The sequence below is a fragment of the Balaenoptera physalus genome, assembly GCF_965194825.1.
Source record: "Balaenoptera physalus genome assembly, chromosome: 12".
NCBI classification, from domain to species: Eukaryota; Metazoa; Chordata; class Mammalia; order Artiodactyla; family Balaenopteridae; genus Balaenoptera; species Balaenoptera physalus.
The window spans coordinates 71,978,353-72,002,166 of NC_138897.1; the positions used below are offsets into that span (position 1 = coordinate 71,978,353).

A 23,814-nucleotide genomic window follows, 5' to 3' on the forward strand; every position below is an offset into this window, starting at 1 on the left:
GGAGCTGACAAGGAACATGTTAACCCAGAGGTGAGGGTCAGGCCCAGGAGACCAGGATAGTAGGTGAAGTCTTGTGGCCTCAGGAGGGCAGGAAGAGGGCCACCAGGAAGGGTTTGAGTACAGACAAGAAAAAGTAGTTATAGCTTTGGGTTCTTGACAGATGAAGACCGGGGACTGGATGAATGGATGACCTATGGTCAATTCCAGTAGGTTTTTAACTCCTGTGCTGGGCACGGCCGGTGTCAGCCTCCCTCTGGCCCTTCTAGCAATTGCCCTGAAGGACTCTGTGTCCTAAAGATAAAGTTTCTGCCTGTGGAGCAGTGATGAGGGTGGGAAATGGTCCAGCCACCCTCAAAGCCACAAGTCCTTGAAAAGTCTTCAGGTCCTCAGGTGGTGGTGGCATAGTTAGGAGCAAGGTCACCCTTGATGTAATGTTAGACACAGGCAGCCAACGTTTATAGCCTGACGGTGGGAGGACAGGGGATGGCTGAGTCTCCAATCCTCCAGAGTCTGGAACTCTGTGTCAAGATCATCCCATGTCTGGTCCTAATGATCAGCCTTTTTGTAGGACAGGGTCTAAGGGACCCTTAGGAACCATCCATTGGCCAACCTGAAGCCAGAGTTTCCATCTCAGATGGCACTGAGTCGAGATCTCCCCAGTCCACATGTTCAGGACTCTTGCCTTGATGCTTTTTTTGCCAGGCCATAGCAAGCTTTTCTTGTTCATTTATATGTTGCTGATTTTCTGTTATAAATGACCTTGTTTTTGAGATCTTACTCCAACATCATGGATGGATGTGTCAGCAGAGCCTAGAAAGAAACAGAAACCTAAAAGATATAAAAAATAGGGGGAGGTGAGATTTGGGATCCCTGCTCACTTCGTCCACAGCCCAACCCACTTGAGGATGGATGGATAGATAGATAGATAGAGTTGCATCCCATTGGTTCTGTCTCTCAAGAGAACCCTAAATCATACACAGCCCTTTACCCAAATCTCTGTCCTACTCTCTGCTTTTTCTGGCCCTTTGCAGGGTTCTATTCTGTGGAGCAATCTGTGATAAATGGTGGCCCAAGGGAAGCCTGTACTCTGTTCCCACAAAGACCTTGAGAGGTCACAGTCACAAGGAAGTGAAGGTCAGGGAACAAGATTTTCCCCTGTGCATAATTGCCCACTCCACATAACCCCACAAGACCAGGCTATCAGCACTCCGTTTGTTGCAGGGCATCTTCACACTCTTGCTGGGACAGGCCAGTGCAGCTGTTGAGAAAATCTGTAATTTGGAGGGGGGGTGGGTCTTTGGATTTTCTATTCAGGATTCACCATTGTAGGTTCCATTTCTAAGCTTTGGAAATACTGCCAGGAACCCTGAAATCACACTGGTGCCCTCTTCTCTTTAGAGCCTCTGGGTCATAATTCTCATCAGCAGGTTGCAGTTCCCACAGTCGTTCTTGGGGGTGAGAAACCCGTCACCCCAGGTGCACACTGCAGGTGAAGCACAGGGAACGCCCAGCAGCACCCGCCCCAACCTGCTGCACCCATACTCTGCCGCCCTCTCCCACCTGGTCTGGGACTCTTTCCTTGAGTCCAAAGTGTCTGTATGATTGGGAGGTGCCTCTTCCAGGCTCTCTGGATAGTGGAGCCAGGGCTGGCTCAAGTTAAGAGCACTGTTCAGTGGACATTTGAGGTCACGAAGGGAAGACAGCACTGACCATTCTTGTCACTACTCTGTGTACCTCATCCCATGCACTCTACCCACCATGTTGATCAGGTGGGTACTTTGTGTCCACGCTACAGACAATGACACTGACACACTGGGAAATTCAGAAGCAGGTCCATGATGCATGTCTAGTATTTGAAAGATCCAGATTTTTCCAAGTGAAAAACAAGTTCTCTTTAAATTCCCTCTCTTGATGGATGAGTCTTGAGAATGGGGAGCAGGGGAGGAGCAGGAGTCTGGGAATAGGAAGAGAACATTCTGGGAGCATCTGGTCCTAGACTAGGCTGAATTAGTGGTGACGGTGATCACAGCAGCTGGTCTGGGCCACACACTGCAATGAGTTCATATCTGTGACTTCATTTAATCCTCCCCCAACCCTATGAAGTAGACAATGTCCTGATCTCCCTTTTCACAGGTGAGGACTCAAGGATTAAGGTCTTTTTGGAGCTAGGAAGTGAACCGGGGGAATCAAGGGGATAGGAACAGTGGGCCAAGGTCTCTTCTGACCCTGATTGGCCACAACCTGAGGGTCTCTGCCCCAGGACTGAGGGATGTCTGAGAGGTTCTGTCTGTGCAGTTCTGAGGGCCCACCCGATGCTGGGGGAGGCGGAAGAAACTTCCAGGCTTCCTTTGTGAGCAGAGCAGAGCAGTGGGGAGGGTTTTGTCTCACTTCCCCATGGGTCCAGAGCATTGTGAAAACCTTTGAGTTGCCGTGATATGTAGCACAGTAATCATCTGCCTCGTCCTCAGGCTGGAGTCCAGAGATGAGCAAAATCCCAGCATTAGTTGATGCATCATTGAATCCAGAGAATCTGCTGGGGACTCCGGAGCCCTGGTACTTGTCTGAATCTGAGTGGAAAGTAAGAAGATACCTGGGAGGGTTCCCTGGCTTCTGCTGGTACCAACATATCCAGAAATCACCAACATTGAAGCCACTGCTCACGGTGCAGGTGAGTCTGGCTGACGCTCCCAGATACGAGGAGAGGGAGGATGGCTGAGTCAGCACAGGCTGGGAGAGGGAACCTGCAAACGTAGATACATGTGGGTGCCGGGGCAGGGACCAGAGTTGAGTTGCCTGAGATTCTGAGCCAGAGAGGCTAACATAGACTGTGGGGCTGCTGTGTGTCTCTGAGGAATGTCCCCACACGTGCAGTGCGACAGGAGCATGAGGAGGAGAGGAGTCCAGGCCATGGTGAATGCAGCCCTCCTGAGACACCTGAACTGGAGCTGGGCTGCCCAGACATCTCTTATCTCTTTCAGTGGCCTCGGGGAGGAGGGGCTATTCATGTAAATTTGTTTCCCATACTGGAGACCTCTGTTCCACCCTGAGGACCAGCTGAGGTCTGCACTTGGTTCTTTAGACAGAGGGGCTGATGGGTGAGACTGAGAGTCTGCCCCATGGGAGTGACTAGGGAGGAAGCAGCTGCTGGGACCTGACACAAACCATTGAGCAGGAGACCCTGCCAAGCCCAGAGAGGACACAGCGGCTGAGTCTCCACCAGCAAACACAGCCCCAGCCCTGGAGAGTGTGAGGGATTACACAGCAGAGGGCACCCACTGTGCAGACCTGGGGAAATCCCACAGCACCCCCTACTGTGCAGTGAATTCGAACTTCAGTTTCTCTGTGGAAATTATGTTAAGGGCGTTGGTCTGAAAGCCTGGTCACTGTCATTCCAGAAATATCTGTGGACCACACCCTGCAGTGTCCATTGATAATTGATATTAAGAAACATCCTTTTCAACTGAGTTCTTTCTAGATTTTAAGGTGAAAGAAATATGACCACCATACCACGTGATGAAGGCTGCAGTGAGGTGGGAAAGCAGACAGCTTTGGGAACAAAGACTTGAGCAGCTCATTCAAGAGGGCAACAGGAAGGAGGTGACTGGTCATCTGGGTCAGAATGGAGTGGAGAGTAGTGGTCTTGTTTGTGGAGCAACAAAGCAAACAACACTTCTAGAGAAGGTGCAGGGTTCTCAGAAGGTGTAGCAGAGTGTTCAAATATTCAGAGACACCAAATAGTGTAGGGTATTGGGAAATGGCAAAACGTCTCATATTTCTGGGTCTGACAGTTTTTGGATGCTTTTGTTGTCAGGCCACAGCATGTTCCTTTGTTGCTCTTTCTCTGCTACAGAAGATGTTGTTCCTAACATTCCTACACCATGGATGGGTGAGTCAGCACAGTCTGGACAAAGGACCCTAAAAGATCAGCATAATGGCTACTTCTCACTTAGAAAAATGCTTCCATCCATTCCAGAAATATTTATAAAAAGAATGGAACAAGCCAGTAGTGTGCCAGACGTGAGGGAGATGAAAGATGAAAACAGAAGGCCGCTGTGGCTGAGGCAAGAGACAGAGAGAACAGAGAGGTGAAGATGTTCCCAGGGGCAACACCAGCCTTTGTCAACAGAAGATACGAATGTTCTTCATCAGTTCACTTCATGAGGCCCCCGGATATTCACGAGGTGAAACTCGCCGTTGTCTTTGTGGTAAGATTGCCAACACAAGAGGCTCTCTCTTCCTTCCTCTTCCTTTTCTCTCCCGGCTTGAAGAGGGTCTTCAATGCCACATTGGCTGATGAGCTCTAAAGTGTTGTTTTTTCCTCCTGTTATGGACATATTCCATCAAAATCCAGGACTTGACTCTCTCCTCATTAGTTAGACAAAAAGATGAGAGTCTCTTCTAAAATCTAGTTTGGGAAGTTCACTTCACTCCCTAGCTCTACTGAATTAGGACCTGCTATATATATTTTTTTCATCTTTTCCATTGGGTGACCCCTCTTGTTAAAGCAACATCTCTATCTTTTAGTTAAGGGGCAGAAATGTACACAGATGCTTCTTATTATTCAAAGGAATACATGAGGTGACTGTCTACATAAATCTTTACATCTGATAAAGGTGGGGGAGTGAAAAATAAAGATAATAAAGAGGGTCAGGTACCTTGTTTTAAGGAATTCAATACTGAAATATCAAAGTGTGGAAGAGGCCCATGTCCTTCGATGATTTTATAGTCAAAGATTTACCCAAAGAAGCTTGACAAGGCGTAATGGTTGTGCATAATTCATATGGGACATTTATAATGAAGCCGTGGGTTATAAGGAAAAGCCATTAGGCAATCCATTGACATCATATGCAGCGAGGGAGTCCAGTGTGGTCTCATCACATTTCACTAACGGTAGACATCAAGGCTTAACCCCACCAATGCATACACCCTCTCCACATCGCCACGTCCATCTCTTAATGTATTCATTATCTATTTCCTCACATCAAATTTCTCCAAAATTAGAAGCTAAGAACAACAACATGTATGATTCCACAGTTTCCGTGAATCAGGGACTTGGCAATAGCCTGGAAGGGTGTTTCTGGCTCAAGTTTGTTCGTTAGGTTACAGTCAAGATTTTGACCAGGTGATGGTCATAGAAAGGCTTGACTGGGGCTGATGGACCAGCTTCCAGTTTGGCTGAGTCACAAGGCTGGTTGCACAAGGTCTCAGTCCCTTGACACGTGAACCTCCCCATAGGGCTCCTTGAGAGTCTTCACATCATGGCAACTGCCTTCCCCGGAGTGAGTGATCTAAGACAGCACAATGGAAGTCCTTTATGATGTAGCATCGGAAGTCATACACGGTCATTTCCTCAATATTCCATTAGTTTCACAGGTCATCTCTAATCAGTATGTACGAGGGCAAGAATACCAGGAGTCAGTGACCATTAAGAGCATCTTGGAGATCGGCTACCAACACCAGATCAGTCCACACGATACACAAGTCTGGGATCTTAAAGGCCCCACATTGACACAGAGTGGAGCAAACCCTAAAGGCCAGCAGGAGCATTAGAAATCCCACCTGCCCCCCATAGGATACTTGCCAGGATGGTTGGGAGCCTTTTCAGTCTGCATATCCAGATCTCTCTTTTACTCTTTTTATTATCATCACTCCCTGGTTAAAATTCATGCTCATAAAAAATGATACCCTAGAGTTGTATCCAAAAGAACCATGCCTCACAGCACACAGAAGAGTTTTCACAAGAATGCTTTTTACTAAATGGGCTGCCTTTATCCCTGAGTGACAAGTGAATTGTTCAAGTCAGCACTGTCCAGTAGAACTTCCTGCCATGGTAGAAATGTTCTATACCTGCACTCTCAAAAATGGTAGCCATGAGGCACACGCAGCCATTGAGCAGTTGAAGTGCAGCAAGTGTGACTGAGAAATAGCTTGAAAAATACTCCCTGTGGGAATAAATGAAGAGAGATTTTCATGTGCTTTGTATAAAGTTTTAAAATATGAATCACACACCTAATCTGGCCAAAAATCACACTCCAGTTGGAAGGATATTCCATACGATTGGGTCATAGGTTCTCTGATCTCATGATGCTTAGAATGTTGTTCATCCATCAAAATAATCATTTGAATTATGTGTTATTGTTTTGCCTAAGTTGGGAAAACAGAAGCATAGGGCGAAGATACATTCGTACACCCAGCTGATGGTGTAAACAGGATTCAAAGCCAAAGCCTTCCTAATGGCTGAGATCATGCTCTTTTAAAACCTGTAGTTCTGAAACTGGGGTGATTTTGCCCTCCTAAGGGACATTTGAAAATAGCTGGAGGTTTTTTGTGTGTCACAATATGGAGAGTAGGTTGTTACTGGCATCTGATGTGTGGGGCCTAAGGATGCTTCTAAATGTCCTCGATACACAGAACAGCCCCTCCACAAGGAATACTGAGGTTCAGAAACCCTGATTTGAGCTAAATCTCCTCCATGTAGTGATTGCAAAGGATTATGAGATCATCTATCAAGACATGAGAGGAAAAAATTATATTTTGGAAAGAAAAGAGAGGAACTCATGAAAATTCCAGCTTGAGCCTTCAAGAAGAACACAGGGAAAAAATCAGCCCTCCCTGGTGGGGATGGGTCAAGGGCAGACCCTGGACAGGGAGGCTCTGGGGAATTTTGATCTCACTTCTCCATGGGTCTGGAGCACTGTGTCCTTATTGCTGTCATAACCGGACTGACAGTAGTAGTTGGCCTCGTCCTCAGGCTGCAGCCCAGAGATGGTCAGGTAGGCAGCACTGGAGGAGGTGTCAATGGAGCCAGAGAAACGATTGGGAACCCCGGAGGGTCTTTGGTTATCCTTGTAGATTACGGTGGTGGGGGCACTGCCCGGGCGCTGCTGGTACCAGTGCACATAGTAACTCCCAACGTTACCGCTGCTGCGGGTGCAGGAGATAGTGACCTTCTGCTCTAGAGACCCCAACACAGAACGGGGCTGAGTCAACACAACCTCTGCCCAAGACCCAGTGAGGACAGGACAGATCCCATTCCCAGGGAGGGGGGAGAGGTCATCCTCCCAGGTGACAAACAGGAGCCCTCCCAGAATTCCCTGCAGGCGTCCACCTGTGCAATGAGCGAAGAGAGTGAGGAGGAGAGGAGCCCAGGCCATGGTGAAGACACCCCCAGGCTCTGCTTTCTGAGCCTCACAGCCAGGCCTGAGCCCACCAACCCTTCTTATATGTCACCCTGATCCTGAGGATAGGAGGTCTCCATGCAAATATTCCCCTTTCTGGAGGCTGTTCAAATCCCTCCTTCAACCTTAGCCTTGGCTCCACCTGATAAGAAGAGAGACTGTAGGAGGGAGGTGTTATTCACCCCAGTGAGGTCACAGGAACACCTGCAAGAGGGGAGGGAATCAGCTGAGAAACTGGAGAGCATCAAGCAGGTGCATAGGACACAGCGCCCTCTGGTGGATGCAGGACACATGCCGACCGTGGGCAGGTGCTGTTGCTCAGGACTCCTGCCTTCCCCAATCTGCACCCCTCACAATTCCAGCGGTGAGTCCAGGGTGTGTCTGTGCAGCATGCTACGATCAAAGTACATTTAAACCTTCACATCTCTCTAGATGCACCAAGGGCCACTACTCTGATCCAGACATTTAGAGTCACTTTGTGTTAAAGGAGGTGGTAAATATCACCAGAATGAGCTCTGTTTGGAAGGAAATGGAAGCAAGGACACTCCCCTCTCCAGGAGGGACCATGTGGGGTGAGATTCTGAGCCATTCACTGAAAGGAACCCAGCTATTCAGGCAAGAAGAGCTAGGAATCCTGGAATTGGGACCAGACTTCACCATCAGAAGATGCCAGACGCCCGGAAAGGAGAAGGAATCTGAGGATGCAGTGAGGGGAGGGGCCAGATGTCAATCAGGGGTCAATTCAATCATAGCCCATAATCAATAAGTGCAATGAAGGTTTGAAATAAGACATTAGAATGGAAAGTCAACAGGACCTGATGAATTTGAAAGAGCTTTGGAGAGAGAATCTACGAAGTTAGTGATCAATTGGATATCTGGGTAGGGTAGAAAGAAGAGTCCATATACATTTTAGTTTCTCATTTTGTGGACCAGTTGGGTATTACTACTTTTATTTTTATGTTGAAGAGTTTAAGCCCAATTTGGGCCTTTCTATTAAGGAAATTATATTATTAGAGTTGGTGATTCTGAAGTAGGATGAGGTTAAATGGTATTTGGAGATTCTATGGCCACTGTGTTGTCTTATGAAAACACCTATGACTTCCTTTGGTGGCGTGGTCACAGCCAGTGTCACCACAGCTGTGGCTTGTTGCCAATACCCTGAGGGGATGGACATGCTATTCTGCCACACAGGGTGAGTGAAAATGTAGATGGTATTACCTCCTATCAGCGTTCACACACCCTGACTTCCATTACATACTCCATGCCTATGCTTCAGCAGCACCCGTCATCTCTGGCCCAGCTTCTTTTTTAAAAAATTTTGCTAAAAAACAAATAATATAAAACTCACTGTCTTAACCATTTTTCAGCGTGCAGTTCAATAGTGTTGGGTATATTGACATTGTTATATGACAGATCTCCAGAAATTTTCATCTTAAAAAACTGAAACTCTATATTCATTAAACAATAATTCTCCATCTCTCTATCCCCCCAACTCCCCCAACTGCAATTCTACTTTCTGTTTCTATGAATCTGACTACTTTAAATATTTCATATAAGTAGATTCACACAGTCTTTGTCTTTTTATAACTGGCCTAAATCACTAATCATAATATCCTCTACTCATCCACGTTGTAGCATGTGACAGGATTTCCTTTCTTTTTAAGGCTGAATAATATTCTGATGTATGTATATATATCATACTTAGTTTATCATTCATCTGTCAATGGACATTTGGGTTGATTCCATCTCCTCCTTAAAAGGAAGGCTGGAGAGCTCTGTGGGAACCATCTTGTGAAGGAAAAAACAAGCAAGGGGAAGAAATTTAGAGTTCTGCCAAGTACAAGAAAATTAAAAAGACAAGTGAGAAACAACCCATCTCCCCATCACAAGAAAAGTAACAGGTTATGTGGTAGAGGATAAAAAATAGTAAATCTAACTGGCACATCAAAATCTTTTTTAAAATGACAGAATAGGAAAACCACTTACTAACTTTTTCAATGAAAATGTATAAAGTCAAATATGTGGAAAATATTGAAAAATTAAAATGAAAAAAATCCTAAAGAGATAACTTCCATTGAAAAAAAAAACTAGATGAAATGTATACATCCTCAGAAAATGCAAAGTTGGTCCCATTAAAGATAAAACATCTAAGCAGACTACTTTCCTTAGGAAAAAAATAGAGAATGTTGTTATGGAACTACTCCACAGAAATACATGAGGCCCACGTAGCTTAATAGAAAACTTCTAACAAATCTTCAAAGATCAGATGATTTCAATTTGTTTGCTTCATAATTTTTTCCAAAGCACTGGAAAAGAGGGAAAATTTCCTACTTCTCATAGAAAGCTTTATAACACTGCTACTTAAACCTGACAAAGAAATACAAAAAGAGGACAATTACAGATCAATATCATTAAATATGGATATAAAATTTCTAAGTAAAATATTAACAAATGGAATGTAATACCAGATTAATAAATTGAAATGCCATTACCAACTGGAATTTATTCCAGAAATGCAAGTTTGGATCAATATTAAGAAATCTTTTAATATAATATGCCATAATAATAGATCAAAAGATAAAATCAGATTGTCTCAATAGACACTGAAAGAGCCTTTCACCAAATTTAACAACTTTTCCTAAGAAAAACCAGTTAAGAAAATAAAAACAGACAGATACATTTATAATATGGTAATACGCTGTCTCTTTCACACATGTATAATTTAGTCTTTTTTTTTTTTCCTATTGATAGCTAATTGCTATTTTTTTTTAACATCTTTATTGGAGTATAATTGCTTTACAATGGTGTGTTAGTTTCTGCTTTATAACAAAGTGAATCAGTTATACATATACATATGTTCCCATATCTCTTCCCTCTTGCATCTCCCTCCCTCCCACCCTCCCTATCCCACCCCTCTAGGTGGTCACAAAGCACTGAGCTGATCTCCCTGTGCTATGCGGCTGCTTCCCACTAGTTATCTATTTTACATTTGGTAGTGTATATATGTCCATGACACTCTCTCACCCTGTCACATCTCACCCCTCCCCTTCCCCATATCCTCAAGTCCATTCTCTAGTAGGTCTGTGTCTTTATTCCCGTCTTGCCACTAGGTTCTTCATGATCTTTTTTTTTTTTCCTTAGATTCCATATATATGTGTTAGCATACTGTATTTGTTTTTCTCTTTCTGACTTACTTCACTCTGTATGACAGACTCTAACTCCATCCACCTGATTACAAATACCTCCATTTCATTTCTTTTTATGGCTGAGTAATATTCCATTGTATATATGTGCCACATCTTCTTTATCCATTCATCCGATGATGGACACTTAGGTTGCTTCCATGTCCTGGCTATTGTAAATAGAGCTGCAATGAACATTTTGGTACATGACTCTTTTTGAATTATGGTTTTCTCAGGGTATACGCCCAGTAGTGGGATTGCTGGGTCATATGGTAGTTCTATTTTTAGTTTTTTAAGGAACCTCCATACTGTTCTCCATAGTGGCTGTATCAATTTACATTCCCACCAACAGTGCAAGAGTGTTCCCTTTTCTCCACACCCTCTCCAGCATTTATTGTTTCTAGATTTTTTGATGATGGCCATTCTGACCGGTGTGAGATGATACCTCATTGTAGTTTTGATTTGCATTTCTCTAATGATTAATGATGTTGAGCATTCTTTCATATGTCTGTTGGCCATCTGTATATCTTCTTTGGAGAAATGTCTATTTAGGTCTTCTGCCCATTTTTGGATTGGGTTGTTTGTTTTTTTGTTATTGAGCTGCATGAGCTGCTTGTAAATCTTGGAGATTAATCCTTTGTCAGTTGCTTCATTTGCAAATATTTTCTCCCATTCTGAGAGTTGTCTCTTGGTCTTGTTTATGGTTTCCTTTGCTGTGCAAAAGCTTTTAAGTTTCATTAGGTCCCATTTGTTTATTTGTGTTCTTATTTCCATTTCTCTGAGAGCTGGGTCAAAAAGAATCTTGCTGTGATGTATGTCATAGAGTGTTCTGCCTATGTTTTCCTCTAAGAGTTTGATAGTGTCTGGCCTTACACTTAGGTCTTTAATCCATTTTGAGTTTATTTTTGTGTATGGTGTCAGGGAGTGTTCTAATTTCATTCTTTTACATGTACCTGTCCAATTTTCCCAGCACCACTTATTGAAGAGTCTGTCTTTTCTCCCCTGTATATGCTTGCCTCCTTTATCGAAGATAAGGTGACCATATGTGCGTGGGTTTATCTCTGGGCTTTCTATCCTGTTCCATTGATCTATATTTCTGTTTTTGTGCCAGTACCAAACTGTCTTGATTACTGTAGCTTTGTAATATAGTCTGAAGTCAGGGAGCCTGATTCCTCCAGCTCCATTTTTCGTTCTCAAGATTGCTTTGGCTATTCGGGGTCTTTTGTGTTTTCATACAAGTTGCGAAATTTTTTGTTCTAGTTCTGTGAAAAATGCCTGTGGTAGTTTGATAGGGATTGCATTGAATCTGTAGACTGCTTTGGGTAGTAGAGTCATTTTCACAATGTTGATTCTTCCAATCCAAGAACATGGTATATCTCTCCATCTATTTGTATCATCTTTAATTTCTTTCATCAGTGTCCTATAATTTTCTGCATACAGGTCTTTTGTCTCCTTAGGTAGGTTTATTCCTAGATATTTTATTCTTTTTGTTGCAATGGTAAACGGGAGTGTTTTCTTAATTTCACTTTCAGATTTTTCATCATTAGTATATAGGAATGCAAGAGATTTCTGTGCATTAATTTTGTATCCTGCTACTTTACCAAATTCATTGATTAGCTCTAGTAGTTTTCTGGTAGCCTCTTTAGGATTCTCTATGTATAGTATCATGTCATCTGCAAACAGTGACAGCTTTACTTCTTCTTTTCAGATTTGGATTCCTTTTATTTCTTTTTCTTCTCTGATTGCTGTGGCTAACACTTCCAAAACAATGTTGAATAATAGTGGTGAGAGTGGGCAACCTTGTCTTGTTCCTGATCTTAGTGAAGATGGTTTCAGTTTTTCACCATTGAGGACAATGTTGGCTGTGGGTTTGTCATATATGGCCTTTATTATGTTGAGGAAAGTTCCCTCTATGCCTACTTTCTGCAGGGCTTTTATCATAAATGGGTGTTGAATTTTGTCAAAAGCTTTCTCTGCATCTATTGAGATGATCATATGGTTTTTCTCCTTCAATTTGTTAATATGATGTATCACGTTGATTGATTTGTGTATATTGAAGAATCCTTGCATTCCTGGAATAAATCCCACTTGATCATGGTGTATAATCCTTTTAAGGTGCTGTTGGATTCTGTTTGCTAGTATTTTGTTGAGGATTTTTGCATCTATGTTCATCAGTGATATTGGCCTGTAGTTTTCTTTCTTTGTGACATCTTTGTCTGGTTTTGGTATCAGGGTGATGGTGGCCTCGTAGAATGAGTTGGGGAGTGTTCCTCCCTCTGCAATATTTTGGAAGAGTTTGAGAAGGATAGGTGTTAGCTCTTCTCTAAATGTTTGATAGAATTCGCCTGTGAAGCCATCTGGTCCTGGGCTTTTGTTTGTTGGAAGATTTTTAATCACAGTTTCAATTTCAGTGCTTGTGATTGGTCTGTTCATATTTTCTATTTCTTCCTGGTTCAGTCTCGGCATAATTTAGTCTTAAAGTCAGCATCTCACTTAATCCTTCTGCTAAGATCAGGAAAAGGTAAACTTGCCCATTTTATTCAACATTGTTCTGTAACCATGGACAATGCAATTTAAAAAGAGTAATCAGGAATTCCCTGGCGGTCCAGTGGTTAGAACTTGGCATTTTCACTGCCGTGGCCCGGGTTCAATCCCTGGTCAGGGTAACTAAGATCCTGCAAGCCGCACGGCACGGCCAAAAAAAAAGATTAGGTCTAAGCTTTGATGGGACCACACAAGTAGACATTTTTAAAGACCCAAATACCTTAGTTCTTCAGGTGCTGGTGGCAGAAGTGACAGCAGAAATATCCCCAGTGAGCTAGTGTTGGTCACATGTTGTGATAGGGAAGTAAATGACTGAGCAAAGGGTGCAGAGGGGATGCCTTGGCCCACTTTCCTAAGGCCAAGATTGTAGTGCAAAGCTATTATTCCAGGTCTGCAGTAATAATCAGTCTTTCCCCTCAGGCCATAGTCCAGGGAACAACAAACATCAATCACATTTACAGTGCTTCAGAATGACAGCTGTTGATGCAAGACTGCATCAAAATTGCCTACATTTCTAAGGCTTCCATTGCAGAAGGTGGTGACCTTCTAACCAAGTGACCAATACACTGAGACAGAGGGGTGTGAGTCTAGTATCAGAGGACTGCTTCTTGTAGACCAGAAGATAAAGGTAGAACCTGTCTGACCCCGGGAGCCCCTTCACCTAAACCCCTGGAAAATGCCCCATTTATAAAAGGCTGAGGGTAAAATGCTCTGGGGCATGTTGGAGACGCCTCAGAGCTCTGTCTCCAGAAGCTCCATGGTGGGGATTATGCCCACAAGCTGTGTTTCCTTCTCTAGCCAGACTCTCCTAGGAACAGACTTACTCTATCCGCATTCTGGATCCTCACTGTCTATCAGTCCCTCCTGGACCAGATTTGGGCAAAGACTCTAGAAGAAAAGGATCTGACTCAAATCTGAAGCAATGGGAGAGCCAGACCTAGGAGCTCGTAGGGTGATAAGGAGGCATCACAGGTGGAGAAAAGTCACACATCAGTGAGGACACAGTTTACCCAAATACTCTTGATCAAGCTGAGTGGTTTATCAGCTGTCTAGCACACCTGTGCTCTCTGGACATCACAAGCGCCCCCTGCTGGCCACAGGGGCTACATCCTCTGGTCACTGTGGTAACACTTAGCACATGTCCTTTTTGTACTGTAATTTTTTCCTGGTGTCATTACCTCAGATAACAGAGTGAGTAGATGTCTCAGAAGATCCACCACTGGAACAGTGATGCTTTCACATCTGGATTTTTATTTCGATGGAAAAATATCAATTTTTTAAAATGTTAGTCTCTGTCAACTGTACCCCTACAGCTCCAACTTTGCCTGCTGTTTCCAGACACTGCACACATATGTGAAAGGGCAGTTAATGGGTGCAACAGGAACACACACATGGGAATTTATGCATGTTGAGGAGCACAGGGAAGTTGGGTCAAAGAAGCCTCAAAAAAGTCTGATGCATAAGTTTGGATCTGTAGGATGTCAAGCGGTCTCCATGGCAGAAAGGAAGAAAGATCCTAGAGTCAGATATCAGGGCATGTGCCAAGGGCAGAAGAAGAAGGCAGGCTGGTGGCTGATGACCCTGGTGAACAGCCACTCAAGCTCAGAGAGGTGGACCCTCTGAGCATGTGAATCCAGCATCTCCAATTGGAATAGAAAAGAAAAATCTGGAAATAAATATATTCCCTTAGTTACACCTTGTATTCCTTTTTACCAATTTTTACTGTGTGTGAATGTATATATCTTTAAGTTGCCACAAATATATTCACAATGATAAATATACATTTACCGATTGTGTAGGTCCAGTCATTTTAACTCATATTTTTTTTCTCTCTCATATTATTTTTAATGCTCCTGAATAGCACACGCTATTGTCGGTTGGAACCCAGCCCTTGTCTTTTCATGGGCCAGTTAAACTGTGCTCTGTGAGTTCCCTCGCGTGCTGGGTGAGGCTGGGGAAGCTCAGGGTTTGTGTCTGAAGCACTGTGTGAGCTCTGAGGCTGCTGTCCCACACTGAGCAGTAATAATCGGCCTCCTCCTCAGGTTGGAGCCCAGAGATGGTCAGGAAGGCCACCTGCCTGATCTGGAGCCCAAGAACCACTCTGAGACCCCTGTTCTATTATACTATACTATACTATAATATAGATTACATATTATAAATTGTATATTATATATAATATGATATGCTATAATGTAAATTATATATTTTATTATATATATAATATTATATAAAAATGATGCCTTTGGGGATCCAAAGAAATAAAATTCTGAACCACAGAAGACCACAGAACCAAGCTAACTATTTTAGAACCAGTAAATCTCAAGAAAAATTGAGTAGGGCTCCCAGGCTTCTGCTGAATAATTCATAGATCATCACCTATGACTCCACTGATGCCCCTCCCAGGGGGACACAGCTGCAAAGTCCCCGATGGTGAGCAAAAGTCTCCTGCTCTCAAGCTTGGGGTTCATCCTCCTGGGAGCAGCCGAGAGCAGACTACCCACGATTAGTCCCACAGCACCCCCTGCTGGTTCAAGTTGAACTCCCTCTCCTCCAAAAACCTGATTAATCCTGGGGCTTTTCTTGTTCTAACTGGGTTACGAGAGTTTGCAATGCACATCGTTTTCATGACACCTACATGTTCACACGCTATCCTAGCCTTAATGTTACAACAATTAACACAGCCCCTTACCATATGGCTCTTTATATCTGGGGCTCCTGGAGAAGGTAGAACTTGTTCTAGTTCTAAAGGGATAGCAGAAAGGACATTGTAAGGAGGAGAAATAGAAGGCATAAAACCTCTGCAGCATTTAAGGTCAAGGGACATCCAGGAGGTGGCAGAAGTCTGATGTGTGTGCCAACTGCCGAAGGTGGTGAGGTGGGGAAAGCCTAGGCAGATGAGGAAAGGAACAAGAGAGGCTTGTGGTGGGGGAGAGGAGGGGTGCTTTATATGACAGGTAGCAGACAGAAGGCATTGTGACTTCAGCAGGGAGATGAGGACACAGGAGGTGGATGGAACCATTCCCATGGACTAACCCAGACTCATATATATGCAGAAACAGTTTTCAAACCAGCTCTTCTCTATAGATATCCCAGAGAAGGCAGAAGAGCTTGTTCCTCTTCTGGAGTAATAAACTAATAAAGTTACTTTATCAATTTTTCCAGACTGGTCAATGTTCAGGAATTGTATACCCACAGGTCTCTGAGGTGTCCTCGTGCCCAGATTCCCTCCTCCTCCTTCTCCCTGTCCCTGGGCGTGAGATGAGAGTATGTGAGTGCAGCTGCTGGAACTAGAGAAGCTGAAGCCACATAGCCTAGCAGAGCAAGGGCTTCAGAAGGCAGGGATGCAGCACCTTGAGCCTCCATCCTGCCCACAGGATGAGGTAGGAGCTCAGAGGGTCAAAACTCCAGGCCTATAGGTGGAAGACAATGTGATGCCCAACAGAAACTTCTTACTCAGAAAGAAAAATGATCCAAAGGAGACCTGCTGCTTGATGTGTTTATTTATTTGGTAAAGGCAAGTTATAAATATGTGTCCTTTGGTGGGAGCTAACCAAGTCCTTTCTCTCGTGCAGATTTCCTCATGCTTTATGAGGGTCTTGGACTCAGGTTCACAGAGCTCTCTAAAAAGTGACTTTTTCTTGCCTTATTCTAAGGTCGAGCTTTAAATTTTTTTCCTAGTGAGATACAGCTGTGCCGCAAACTTCTTTTATGTTAAATTAAGGTTTAGTTAACTTAGCTCTACACCTATTTTCCTGTATTGGGACCCATTCGATTTTCCTCTCGGCTCCTATTGAGGCTCTTATTTCATCAATTTTACTTCTTGTCCTGTCTTTAAATGGTCAGAAATGCACACAGATGTTGCTTGCAGAGCAAAGGACAGATGTGCACGAATGCCTTACGCAGGATAGGATCTCTGGGAGAGTGTGGGAGGGAGCAGTAATGACCTGATGAGATGTCTCAGTCTACAGAACTCCATTATAAACATGAGATGACCAGCAAAATGGTGGACTAGGACATTCCAAGATTTCATTCCCCAACAGAAACATCAAAAAACCAACCAGAACATTGTGGGAACAATGGAAAACAGTCAATGGTTGACAACAATCAAGCAAATGTTCAACAAAGAAAAAGACATCTTCAAAATGGTATGGGAGTTCATGAGGTGACGTCAGCAAGATGGTGGAATAGGAGGTCCCTGGCTAGTATCCCTCCTCAGAAACAATACTTTGGTAACCTTCCATGGGCAAAAGTGCCTTTGGGAATTGTGTGAATCCCTGATGGAGTCCAAGGCCAAGGAGGGAAATTTTTAGAAGGTGAGCCCACGCCCAGGTAGCTGACTCACTGGTTGGAGTCCCATCTACAGACGTGAAAACAGATGCAGAAAAAGCATTTAACAAAATTCAACACCTTTTAATGATTAAAACTCTCAACAACTCTCAACTCTCATACTTCTCAGGTATGGAAGGAACTTACCTCAGTGCAATAAAGGCCATATCTGACAAGCCCACAGCTAACATCATACTCAATGGTGAAAACCTGAAAGCTTTTCTTCTAAGATCAGGAATCAAACAAGGGTGCCCACTCTCACCACTCCTATTTAACATAGTACTGATAGTCCTAGCCAGAACAATTAGGCAAGAAATCCTAAAATTTAGAAAATCCTAAAGACTCCACACACACAAAAAAAAACTGTTCAAACTAATAAACAAATTCAGTAAAGTTGAGGCTACAAAATCAACACACAGAAATCAATTGCATTTCTATACACTAACAATGAACTATCTGAAAAAGAAATAAATGAAACAGTCTCATTTACAATAGCATCAAAAAGAATAAAATACTTAGGAATAAATTTAAATTTAACCCAGGAAGTGAAAAATCTGTATACTGAAAACTGTAAAACCTTGATGAAAGAAATGGAAGAAGATATAAATAAATGGGACGATATCCCATGTTCATGGACTGGAAGAATTAATATTGTCAAAATATCCACACTACCCAAAGCAATCTGTAGATTCAATGAAATCCCCATTAAAACACCAATGATATTTTTTCACAGATATAGGGAAAAAATCCTGCCACAAAAGTTTCCAAATAGACAGGGGCTTCCCTGGTGGTGCACTGGTTAAGAATCTGCCTGCCAATGAAGGGGACATGGGTTCGAGCCCTGGTCCAGGAAGATCCCACATGCCATGGAGCAACTAAGCCCATGTGCCACAACTACTGAAGCCCGCGCACCTAGAGCCCGTGCTCTGCAATAAAAGAAGCCACCACAATGAGAATCCCGGGCACCACAATAAAGAGTAACCCCCGGTCGCCACAACTAGAGAAAAGCCCACATGCAGCAACAAAGACACAACGCAGCCAAAAATAAAATAAATGAATTAAAAAAAAAAAGTTTCCAAATAGACAGAGAAATCTTGAGAAAAAAGAACAAAACTGGAGGCATCACACTTTGGGATTTCAAACTAAATTACAAAGTATAGTAATCAAAATAGTACAATACTGGGATAAAAAGAGACACATTGACCAATGGAAAAGAATCAAGAGCCCGGAAATAAACCCCAGAAAATGGTCAGTTAATCTTTGACAAAGATGCCAAGAACACACAATGAAAAAGGATAGTCTCTTCAATAAATGGTGCTGGGAAAAGTGTATACCATATGCAAAAGAATTAAATTGAATCCCTATCTTACAACATGCAAAAAATTAACTTGAAATGGATTAAAGACTTAAATGTAAGACCTGAAACTGTAAATTCCTAGAAGAAAATATAGGGGAAAATCTCCTTGACCTTGGTCTTGGCAGTGATTTTTTTGGACATGACATCAAAAATCCAGGCAAGAAAAGAAAAACTAGATTGAGACTACATCGAACTAAAAATTTTCTGCACAGCAAAGAGAACAATCAACAAAATGAAAAGGCAACCTACAGAATAGGAGAAAGTATTTGCAAACCATATATCTGGTAAGGGGTTAATATCTAAAATATACAGAGAACTCTTCAACTCAAAAGCAAAAACAGACAACCTGATTTTAACATGGGCAAAGATGGGACTTCCCTGGTGGTCCAGTGGTAAAGAATCTGTCTTACAATGCAGGGGATGTGGGTTCAGTCTCTGGTCAGAGAATTAAGATCCCACATGCTGTGGAGCAACTAAGCCCGGGTGCCACAACTACTGAGCTCACGCACCTCAGCTAGAGCCCACGTGCTGCAAACTACAGAGCCCACGTGCTCTGGAGCCCGTGCGTCACAACTACAGAGCCAATGCACCCTGGAGCCTGCACGCCACAACTAGAGAGAGAAAGCCCCCGTGCCACAACTAGAGGGAAGCCCGTGCACCACAGGAAAGAGCCCGTGCGCCACAGGAAAGATCCCACGTGCCTCAACGAAGATCCTGCATGCCGCAACTAAGACCCGACACAGCCAAAAATAAAAATTAAATAAATAAATAAATAAATAATAAATCTTTTAAAAAATAAAATGGGCAAAGGACCTAAATAGAAATTTTTCCAAAGAAGATGTATGAATTGCCAACAGGTATATGAAAAGATGCTCAACATCACTAAACTTTAGGGAAATGCAAATCAGAACTAAAATGAGATATCAGCTTATACTTGTTAGGATGACTGTTATCAAAAAGACAAGCACTTAACAAGTGTTGGTGAGAATCTGGAGAAAAGGGAACCCCTACGCACCACTGGTGAGAATGTAAATTGATATAGTCATTATGGCAAACAGTATGGACCTTCCTCAAAAAATTAAAAATAGAACTACCATATGATCAAGCAAGCCCACATCTGGGTATATATCTGAGTCCTGAGAATCACTATCACATGCTTTTAGGTTGATTCATCCATTGTCAAAACCTCTGACCCAGCCCACTCCACAGCCCTGCCCCGACACTTCAGTATGCAGTGCTCATAGAATCACTTCCCCTTTCCTGCATGGGCCACCTCTGTCCTGATGTGTAATATAAAGCCTGATTTAGATTACCTGTTCCAAAGAAACATAGAGCTTGGGAACCTAGGAAATGCAAAATTACTTCACCTTCAAGGAATATAATTCTTTGGTCAGGAATCTTATCTGCTCTGTAAGGGACCCTTAACCCCTGTCCTCGTGACTCTTTTCTGGACACTTCACCTCTCTCCTTCCCCCCTTTCTGTCCCCTTTACCTCTCCCTAATCCTCACTCAGCCTGGTCAAATCTTCTTAAAGACCCTTTCTTTCCACTCAGTGAACACCACACTACCCACCTCCAATTTCACCCCATTTCCCATCTCTCACCCTTCCTTCCCACACTCCACCTGGTCCAACAAGACTGCTGGAGGGCCAGAGTCTCAGAGCTTCAGAGAAGAGGTTTAAAGGTCCTCCTGGCCAGGAGATGGCTCTGATAATGCTCCCCACCTGCTCAAGCCTGGTCATTAACCCAGAGCTCATATGAGAAAACGGCCGTCCCTGGGATGGGGAAAACAGTTCCTGCAGCCATGGCCAGCATGTTCAGCCCCAGCACTGTGACTGAGACGCCGGACCCTCCTGAGATATCAGAGTGCAACCGAAATGCTGCCGACATCTCCGTCATTGTTGTCTATTTCGTAGTGGTGATGGCTGTTGGGCTGTGGGTATGTAGGAGCTTAATGGGGTGTTCAGGGTGGGCACAAGTCTTGGGGGCCAAAATGTCTGAGGGAGGGAAAAGTGTGATGTGATGAAGCTGAGAGGACATTACCAGCTGTCACAGGTTTCATTGTCCTTCTCTCACAGTCATTTTCTCATGTGTGACATCAGTAATGCTTGCACTGAGCTAATTTATTCTACTAACAACCCCATCGTGTGAACGGGGCCAGCAGTGGGACTTCAGACTTATTCTGTTCGGCATCTCCAGCACCTGGCATAATGAATAAAGATGTTGTTTTATTACCTCATTTATTTTATGTTCCTTTGCTCACTTTCTAACTTAGTTGAGTTGGATGCTTAATTCATTTATGTTCATTCTTTCTTTTAAGTCATGACCTGGAGGCTGCAAATTTTCTTCCAAGCACAGCTTTAGCGATACCTCACATTGTTTTCATCAACGAAAATAAACAAAGCAATTAGGACAGAAGTTGAGGAATATGATTTCTTAAAGTTCCTTGGTTTCTATGAAGATGTGATTTTGAAGTCCTTTTAAAATTGGTGCTATATCACAGTTTCCAGGATAATGTTTCTCTTTAGGAGTGCTGGAAAAGGTCACTTCCATCAGCACCCTGGCCAGAGCATCTGGGGCATCTCGGGGCACCTGCTGACATTTGACCCTTACATGTCTTCCCTTCTGCTCAGGCAATGCTGAGGAGTAACCGGGGCACTGCTGGAGGCTACTTCCTGGCTGGTTGAGATGCGACCTGGTGGCTGGTGAGTGGGTCAGAGCTTCCTGGAGATAAATTTCCAGTGTGTGTGTTTAAGGGCAAATCAGCATGGGGAATACTGATCACTTGTGAGGGGCATTGGTTGCCTACTTGCTGGTGTCTCTTTTTCTAAACCCCTGACCTCAGAGCTCTGCCCTGTCATTCCAGTAAATAATAGTACGTCAACAATTATGAGAACAGATGCAGAGCGGCATTTGGGAAGAGTCAGTTTGGCTCTGCTTCATATTCTCTAATCCAGGTCCTCATCAAAAATCTTCTGCCTTGGCTCCTTATGATCCCCAGCACACTCCTTCCTTGGTCCCAGTCCTGAGCTAATGCTGCTGCCCTCTTGTTTGGATGCGTGTCCCTCTCTGCTTCCCTCCTTCAACACCCCGCTCAAGCCCTGCTTTCTCTGAGAAGCTTCCCCCTGTACAACCACCGGCATGTCTAGTCCTTTGTTCTATGCAGTTATGATGGCAGATATATGATGGCGGATATGTGTTCTATGCAGTTATGATGGCGGTCGAACGGTGATGCCTCTTTGATTCTTTCCCAGTTGGTGTCTTCCTTGCTGGGTTTTGATGTCTGGCTTCCTTGGCAAGAGTGCCATTGCAGCAAAGGGTGCATCTTCTTCTCTGAACCCATACAGTGTCATCAGTGGGTTGGGTACATGGGTGTACAGTGGGCGCTCAGCACATGCTTCCTTCACAGATCTGCTGACTAGGTAGTATGAAGGTAAGTGGAGATTAGGAAATGACCTGGCCAGGTGGTTGAAGCAGACCGACTGCAAGCTCAAAATGGGTATTCATCATGGTATCCAATCAGACAGTGCCTTCTTAGGACTGTTTTTATGAAACATTCAAGGCTCAACCAATCCCATAGCTACAAACAAGCTCAATCCCATCCCCTGTCCCCAAATACCTGAAGAGAAAAGGTGATCTTACAGAGGGCTGAAGAGGTGAAAACAGGAGAAAGAGCACAGCAGGGGTCCCACACCTCAATTCAATTCTGGCAGGACTAGTGCTCACCCGTGCTCACTCAAGAGATCTCTCTTGATTGCTGAGACTTAAGAACAGTAGACAACACGACAGAAAGGGAGGTGGATGAGAAGAGGGTCTTTAGGGTCAGGAGGATGGAGAGGAATTCCCTCCTACCCAGCTTTGGAGTCCTTGAGGCTGACTGAAGGGTCCGATGGGAGGTCTGGCAGTTCTTGGCCAAGGACAGGCTCAACGCAGAGCATCCAAGTAGATAGATCAATGTTCCTCTAAGGAGGGGATCAGAAAGCTTTTCCAGGGACTTCCCTGGTGGCGTAGTGCTTGAGAATCCACCTGCCAATGCAGGGGACATGGGTTTGAGCCCTGGTCCGGGAAGATCCCACATGCCATAGGGCAACTAAGCCCTGTGCCACAACTACTGAGCCTGCACTCTAGAGCCCGCGAGCCACAACTACTGAGCCCACGTGCCACAACTACTGAAGGCTGCTCTCCACAACTACTGAAGCCTGCGTGCCTAGAGCCCGAGCTCTGCAACAAGAGAAGCCACCACAATGAGAAGCCCGCGCACTGCAACGAAGAGTAGCCCCCGCTCGCCGCAACTAGAGAAAGCCCACACGCAGCAACAAAGACCCAACAACAAAGACCCAATGCAGCCAAAAATAAATAAATAAATAAATTTATTTTTAAAAAAATAAAGAAAGCTTTTCCATAAAGTGCTAGATTGTAAGTATTTTAGAGCTTATGGGCCATACAGTGTGCTGCAACAACACAACTACTGTTGTAGCACAGAAGCAACCTTAGTCAATATGTAAAACCAATGAGTGTGGCTGTATTCCAATAAAACTATCTATGGACACTGAGATTTGAATTTCATATAATTGCACATTTCACAAAATATCATTCTTCTTAAGATTTTCAAAAACTATTCAAAAGTATGAAAACATTCTTATCTACCAACCATGCAAAAACTGGTGACTGGCTAAATTTAGGCCATGAGCTCTAGCTCGCTGACTCCTGCCCTAAGGAGAAGTGATGGAAACATCTCAACATTCACCTGCTTTAAAGAAGTCTGATTTGGGACTTTTAACTCTGATCCTAGTCTGTTCTCTTGGATTCCAGATGGACGCCTCTCTCTTTGCCAGTAATATCGGCAGTGTGCCACTTCGTGGGGCTGACAGGGATGGGAGCGGATTCGGGAATCGCCATTGCAGCATTTGAATGGAATGTAAGTGGCATCATAAGCTTTTTCTTTTAAATCAGAACTCTAGGTATGCTTGTCTGGGAGTCTGTATAGGACAAACTCCTCTTTTGTTTGATTTCTGTTTCTCCTTTTCTTAACCCATCCCTTGATAAACCTCAGGGCCTTCCCTGTGTGGCCCATTCTGCCTGGGTCATTCCAGTCACATCATTCCCCACCTCTGAGATTTCACTAAAGCAGTTATTCCCACCAGGAATGTCATTTCTGTATCATTTAATCCCCACTATCACTTGATCTCCTTGATCATTTTAGCTCTCACTTCTATCTCTCCTCCCTG

At 43.8% G+C, this 23,814-nt stretch overlaps 1 long non-coding RNA gene across 2 annotated transcripts in view; it reads left to right on the plus strand.

The window, feature by feature from the left end:
• Nucleotides 1–23,497, plus strand: part of LOC309639314 — an 81,554-nt gene extending 58,057 nt beyond the window's left edge. The window contains exon 3 of one of the 2 annotated variants that reach the window (XR_014251581.1): nt 23,399–23,497. This is a non-coding gene — a long non-coding RNA (uncharacterized lncRNA). Of the gene's footprint in view, nt 1–2,468; nt 2,552–23,398 lie in introns of those variants that run through there. The other variant, XR_014251582.1, reaches the window with a different exon arrangement.
• The last annotated feature ends 317 nt before the right edge of the window (nt 23,498–23,814 follow it).